Source organism: Anopheles ziemanni, assembly GCF_943734765.1.
Source record: "Anopheles ziemanni chromosome X unlocalized genomic scaffold, idAnoZiCoDA_A2_x.2 X_unloc_82, whole genome shotgun sequence".
NCBI classification, from domain to species: domain Eukaryota; kingdom Metazoa; phylum Arthropoda; class Insecta; order Diptera; family Culicidae; genus Anopheles; species Anopheles ziemanni.
Window position 1 is genome coordinate 97,882 of NW_026689853.1, and position 7,119 is coordinate 105,000.

The following is a 7,119-nucleotide window of genomic DNA, read 5'->3' on the forward strand; positions in this document are numbered from 1 at the left end:
CTTTCAGGGTGCCTAGAACACCTCAAGACCTTTCCAACGCTATGCCGTTTGCCTCGCTCGGACATCTACAGCCGAAGTTATTCGAGGTACACGGTACCTTACCCTGTTTTCTCAGTACTTGGTCGAAAATTTCGATCAGCCATATGACCGACTTGGACAACCCTGAGCGGGTTGGCCCCATATAACTAAACTTTTGTCTCTTGTAGGCAAACTTATAAATGTTCTACGTCAACTCGCTATCTCGTACCGCCTTGACGGTATACTTGGTCCAAGGGCCATTTCCAGCGACTTGGTCGCAATTTCGCTCTAAGTTTCGCTAATACCTTCGTCCGTGGACATGGTGATTTTTTGTTCGTATTTTTCCTTGATAGTCCCACTCAAGACTATTCCATACCAGAGCCAAGCGTTCCGCTAAGTGCCATACAGCCTGAGCAGTAATTCATGAAAGGTACCTCTACCAGTTTTTGCCATACTTGGGTACAAACTTTGTATCGCCCATATCTCCACTTTGGAGGCCAGCCAGCACCTTTGCCCCATATACTTTTTTCTTGGTCATACCATGCACTAAATATAATTGTTCTACGCCAACTTGCTATCTCTTCTCTAACTTGCCGTTATTCTTGGTCCAAGTCCCATTTCATTCGTTTTCGGACCCATTTTGCTATATGTTTCACTAATAGCTTCGGCCATGGACAAGCTGATATTCTGTTTGTATTTTTGCTTGATAGTCCCACTCAAGACCATTCCAAAACACACCGCAACTTGTCGCTCGGTGGCAAACTGACCGAGTTATAATTCATGAAAGATACCTCAACTTGGTACACCATGTGGTCGGCCCAAACCATATACCGACCAAACGACCGACTTGGAGCACCCTGACCGGGTTGCCCCCATATAATGAAAGTTGCGTCTCTACACGCCCAACTTATGAATATTCTACGCCAAGTCGCTATCTCTTACCGGTAAGCCGGTATTCACCTTCCAAGGGTGATTTTGGTCAAGTGCCATTTCCTGCGACTTGGTCCCCGAATTGGACCATCATCACCTAATATCTCCGTGGTCTTTCAACTCAGCCTCATAAAACTTTCAGGGTAGATAGGTCTCCCCAAGACCTTTCCAACGGTGAGCCGTTTGCCTCGCTCGGCCATCTACAGCCGAAGTTATTAATGGTACTTGGTACCTTACCCTGTTTTTTCCATACTTGTTCGTACTTGGGTACAAACTTTGGATCGCCCATATCTCCACTTTGGAGGCCAGCTAGCACCTTGGCCCCATATACTTTTTTGTTGGTCATGCCATGCACCAAATATAATTGTTCTACGCCAACTTGCTATCTCTTCTCCAACTTGCCGTTATTCTTGGTCCAATTCCCATTTCATTCGTTTTTGGACCCATTTTGCTATATGTTTCACTAATAGCTTCGGCCATGGACAAACTGATTTTCGATTGGTATTTTTCCTTGATAGTCCCACTCAAGACCATTCCAAAACACACCGCAGCTTGTCGCTCGGTGGCAAACTGACCAAGTTATAATTCATGAAAGGTACCTCAACTTGGCACACCACGTGGTCGGCCCAAACCATAAACCGACCAAACGACCGACTTAGAGCACCCCGACCGGGTTGGCCCCATATAATGAAAGTTGCGTCTCTACACGCCCAACTTATGAATATTCTACGCCAAGTCGCTATCTCTTACCGGTAAGCCGGTATTCACCTTCCAAGGGGGATTTTGGTCAAGTGCCATTTCCTGCGACTTGGTCCCCGAATACGACCATCATCACCTAATATCTCCGTGGTCTTTCAACTCAGCCTCATTAAACTTTCAGGGTAGATAGGTCTCCCCGAGACCTTTCCAACGGTGAGCCGTTTGCCTCGCTCGGCCATCTACAGCCGAAGTTATTAATGGTACTTGGTACCTTACCCTGTTTTTTCCATACTTGTTCGTACTTGGGTACAAACTTTGGATCGCCCATATCTCCACTTTGGAGGCCAGCCAGCACCTTGGCCCCATATACTTTTTTGTTGGTGATACCATGCACCAAATATAATTGTTCTACGCAAGCTTGCTATCTCTTCTCCAACTTGCCGTTATTCTTGGTCCAATTCCCATTTCATTCGTTTTTGGACCCATTTTGCTATATGTTTCACTAATAGCTTCGGCCATGGACAAGCTGATTTTCGATTGGTATTTTTCCTTGATAGTCCCACTCAAGACCATTCCAAAACACACCGCAGCTTGTCGCTCGGTGGCAAACTGACCAAGTTATAATTCATGAAAGGTACCTCAACTTGGCACACCACGTGGTCGGCCCAAACCATAAACCATCCAAACGACCGACTTGGAGCACCCTGACCGGGTTGGCCCCATATAATAAAAGTTGCGTCTCTACACGCCCAACTTATGAATATTCTACGCCAAGTCGCTATCTCTTACCGGTAAGCCGGTATTCACCTTCCAAGGGTGATTTTGGTCAAGTGCCATTTCCTGCGACTTGGTCCCCGAATTGGACCATCATCACCTAATATCTCCGTGGTATTTCAACTCAGCCTCATGAAACTTTCAGGGTAGATAGGTCTCCCCAAGACCTTTCCAACGGTGAGCCGTTTGCCTCTCTCGGCCATCTACAGCCGAAGTTATTAATGGTACTTGGTACCTTACCCTGTTTTTTCCATACTTGTTCGTACTTGGGTACAAACTTTGGATCGCCCATATCTCCACTTTGGAGGCCAGCCAGCACCTTGGCCCCATATACTTTTTTGTTGGTGATACCATGCACCAAATATAATTGTTCTACGCAAGCTTGCTATCTCTTCTCCAACTTGCGGTTATTTTTGACTCAAGTCCCATTTCCATAGTTTTTGGTACCAATTTGCTCTATGTTTCGCTAATAGCTTCGCCCAAGGACTTTGTGATTTTTTGTTCGCATTTTTCCTAAATAGTCCCACTCAAGACTATTCCAAATCACACCTTAGCTTGTCGCTCAGTGCCATACAGCCAGAGTTTTAATTCATGAAAGGTACATCACCTTGGTACACCACGTGGTCGGTCCAAACCATCAACCAACCATATGACCGACTTCGAGTCGAGCTAGCGGCTAGGCTCAATATAATGAAATGCGTGTCTTGATGCGGGCTACTGACGGTCTGAACAATGTAGCTCGCTAGCTCGTCTCTAAACTTGTGTTTTGGTCGAATATTGGGTGTTCATGTACCACTTCGGGTAACATGGACTTTGGTGCAACTTTACCACTTGTGCACTTAATAACTTCCCGGTCATTCAAGTCTTTGCCTTCATACTTTCAGGGTAGTTAGGTCTCGTCGAGACCTTTCCATACATATGCCAAACTCATCGATCGGACATCTATAGCCCGAGTTATTCGCGGTACACCGTACCTTACCCTGTTTTTTCCTCAATTGGGTACAAACCTTGGAACACCCATATCGCCCCTTTAGAGACTAGCTGGCACGTTGGCCTCATATAATGATAAGTGCACCTCAACTAGGGCTACTGACGGTCAGAACATTTCAACTTGCTAGCTCGGGCCCACACTTGTGTTTTTCTCGAATATATGGTTCAAGTGTGCCACTTTGGGCACTTTTGGACATTTTGTCCCCACACAACTTTCTTGCCTTGGTAGATAGGGTCTTGTGATCTTGGGCAAAAAGATGCACCAAGATATAGTCTAACTTTCGTTCTTGTACCGCAAAGCGCTATCTCAAACACCCGAGGAGATAGAAAGTGATTATGTTCGGTATATCGGTCTTCCATGGCCTACTATGGTAAGCCCCTGCAGGTATGCAACCGAAGGTGCTTGGTACATGTATTTGGTGCAATATCGGTGCAAAGTAGGTGTTTCCTTGATCGGGCTATAACTTTCTTGGTTGATGTTGGATTGCTTTGCGGTCTTCGGGGGATAGTTAGGGAACATGTTGGCCAACATTTCCTTATTCCTCAGCCTGGCCGTACCTCTTACCGTCTAGGCGGTATACATGCTCTAAGTTGGAACTTGTGTTCCTTTGGGTAACTTCTCTGACTTTGACGCTTAATAACTTTCGTTCATATGCAGTCTAAGCTCTGCAACTCTCAGGAAAGCTAGTACTACTCATTTCCTTTCCATATCAGTCTTTGGCTTGTCGATCCGATGTCTACAGCCTGACTTATTCACGTTGCCTGTGAAGGTAGGTTTTTGCCCATTTTCCAGTTCATGTGGTAACATTCCCGGACTTTGCCGGCTTTCTCTTCATGTGGTAACTTGCTTGCTTGTGTGGTAACTTGAAAGTGTATTTCCGACAGACCCAATCTCGGACTTAGCCGATTTTTCTCTTCATGTTATATGGATCCATCACTAGGCCATCTTGCTTGCTTGTGTGGTAACTTGAAAGTGTATGTCTGACAGACCCAATCTTGGACTTAGCCAATTTTTCTCTTCATGTCATATGGATCCTTCACTAGGCCATCTTGCTTGCTTGTGTGGTAACTTGGAAGTGTATTTCTGACAGACCCAATCTGGGACTTAGCCGATTTTTCTCTTCATATTATATGGATCCTGGACTTAGCCGATTTTTCTCTTCATATCATATGGATCCATCACTAGGCCATCTTGCTTGCGTGTGTGGTAACTTGGAAGTGTATTTCTGACAGACCCAATCTGGGACTTAGCCGATTTTTCTCTTCATATCATATGGATCCATCACTAGGCCATCTTGCTTGCTTGTGTGGTAACTTGGAAGTGTATTTCTGACAGACCCAATCTGGGACTTAGCCGATTTTTTTCTTCATATTATATGGATCCTGGACTTAGCCGATTTTTCTCTTCATATCATATGGATCCATCACTAGGCCATCTTGCTTGCTTGTGTGGTAACTTGGAAGTGTATTTCTGACAGACCCAATCTGGGACTTAGCCGATTTTTCTCTTCATATTATATGGATCCTGGACTTAGCCGATTTTTCTCTTCATATCATATGGATCCATCACTAGGCCATCTTGCTTGCTTGTGTGGTAACTTGGAAGTGTATTTCTGACAGACCCAATCTGGGACTTAGCCGATTTTTCTCTTCATGTTATATGGATCCTGGACTTAGCCGATTATTAGGTTATTATATATGGATCCTGGACTTAGCCGATTTTTCTCTTCATATAATATGGATCCTGGACTTAGCCGATTATTAGGTTATCATATATGGATCCTGGACTTAGCCGATTTTTCTCTTCATATAATATGGATCCTGGACTTAGCCGATTATTAGGTTATTATATATGGATCCTGGACTTAGCCGATTATTAGGTTATAATATATGGATCCTGGACTTAGCCGATTTTTCTCTTCATATAATATGGATCCGGGACTTAGCCGATTTTTCGTTTCATATAATATGGATCCTGGACTTAGCCGATATTTCTCTTCATATAATATGGATCCGGGACTTAGCCGATTATTCTGTTCATATAATATGGATCCGGGACTTAGCCAATTTTTCTCTTCATGTGGTAACGTATGCCAATCGCTCACAAGTCATGGGATAAGGGTACTTGTGTTCTTCCATCTTCTAAGTCCCGCACGGGGACATCGTGATCGCCCCAAGTCCGGAATAGCGCCAAGTCAAGCCCCACGGTGGCCGTGCAGGACCTGTTAGCGGGGGCCCCACTGACAGCACTAATCCGGACTTAGAAATTATATCTTTCTAATCGAACACCACACACGCAACACCACCATACCACCATCTCCTTGCAAGTACCTAAGTACCCGCAACTCCATGGTGAAGGCAATGTCACTCCATCACCAACCTCTTTGCACTGCAAGCACTTGCGTACCCACAACACTCCGAAGAAGGCAACGGCGCGCGATGCTCGACTCCACACACCACACCACACCACACCACCGATGGCCAGCCAGCCAGCCAGCCCAGCTAAGGGCTAACCCACCAACCAACCACCAATGGCCTAGGCCAGCCGGATCCCACCTTCAAGTCCAAGCACAGCCAAGTGCAAGTACCGCCAAGTGTTCACCAACCAACCATCACACCAGGTCAGCCGGCCGGTACCCACCTTCAAGTGCCATTACCCTCGGGTGCAAGCTCAATCAAGTGTTAACCAACCAACCCGGCCAAGGCAGCCAACAGGCCGGCACCCTACAGCACCGACCCGCCATCACCACCTCAACCGTTGACCATGCAAGTGGTCTCGGACAACAGGCGATACCCGAAGTACATCCGAAGAGTGTATATCAAGTGTTTGTTCACCAAGTCCTCAACCAACCCCAAGTACCCGGAGGTACCCAGAGTGTTGGACCCGCCAACCACTACCAGCACTCCAAGTCCTTGCGAACCCAAAGTGTTTGCCCGGTAGGGCCATTGTATCACAACGCTTGCGACCATGCAAGTGGCCTCGAACAAGGTGACAGGGGTATCTTCACCAAGTTCTCAACCAACCCCAAGTACCCGGAGGTACCCAGAGTGTTGGGTCCACCAACCACTACCAGCACTCTAAGTCCTCGCGAACCCAAAGTGTTTGCCCGGTAGGGCCATTAGACCACAACGCTTGCTAACCATGCAAGTGGTCTCGGACAACAGGTGACACCCGAAGTACATCCGGAGAGTGTACAACAAGTGTTTGTTCACCAAGTCCTCAACCAACCCCAAGTACCCGGAGGTACCCAGAGTGTTGGGTCCGCCAACCACTACCAGCACTCTAAGTCCTCGCGAACCCAAAGTGTTTGCCCGGTAGGGCCATTAGACCACAACGCTTGCTAACCATGCAAGTGGTCTCGGACAACAGGCGATACCCGAAGTACATCCGAAGAGTGTATATCAAGTGTTTGTTCACCAAGTCCTCAACCAACCCCAAGTACCCGGAGGTACCCAGAGTGTTGGATCCGCAAACCCGTCCCGGCACTCCAAGTCCTTGCGAACCCAAAGTGTTTGCCCGGTAGGGCCATTGTATCACAACGCTTGCTACCATGCAAGTGGCCTCGGACAACAGGTGACACCCGAAGTACATCCGGAGAGTGTACAACAAGTGTTTGTTCACCAAGTCCTCAACCAACCCCAAGTACCCGGAGGTACCCAGAGTGTTGGATCCGCCAACCCGTCCCGGCACTCCAAGTCCTTGCGAAC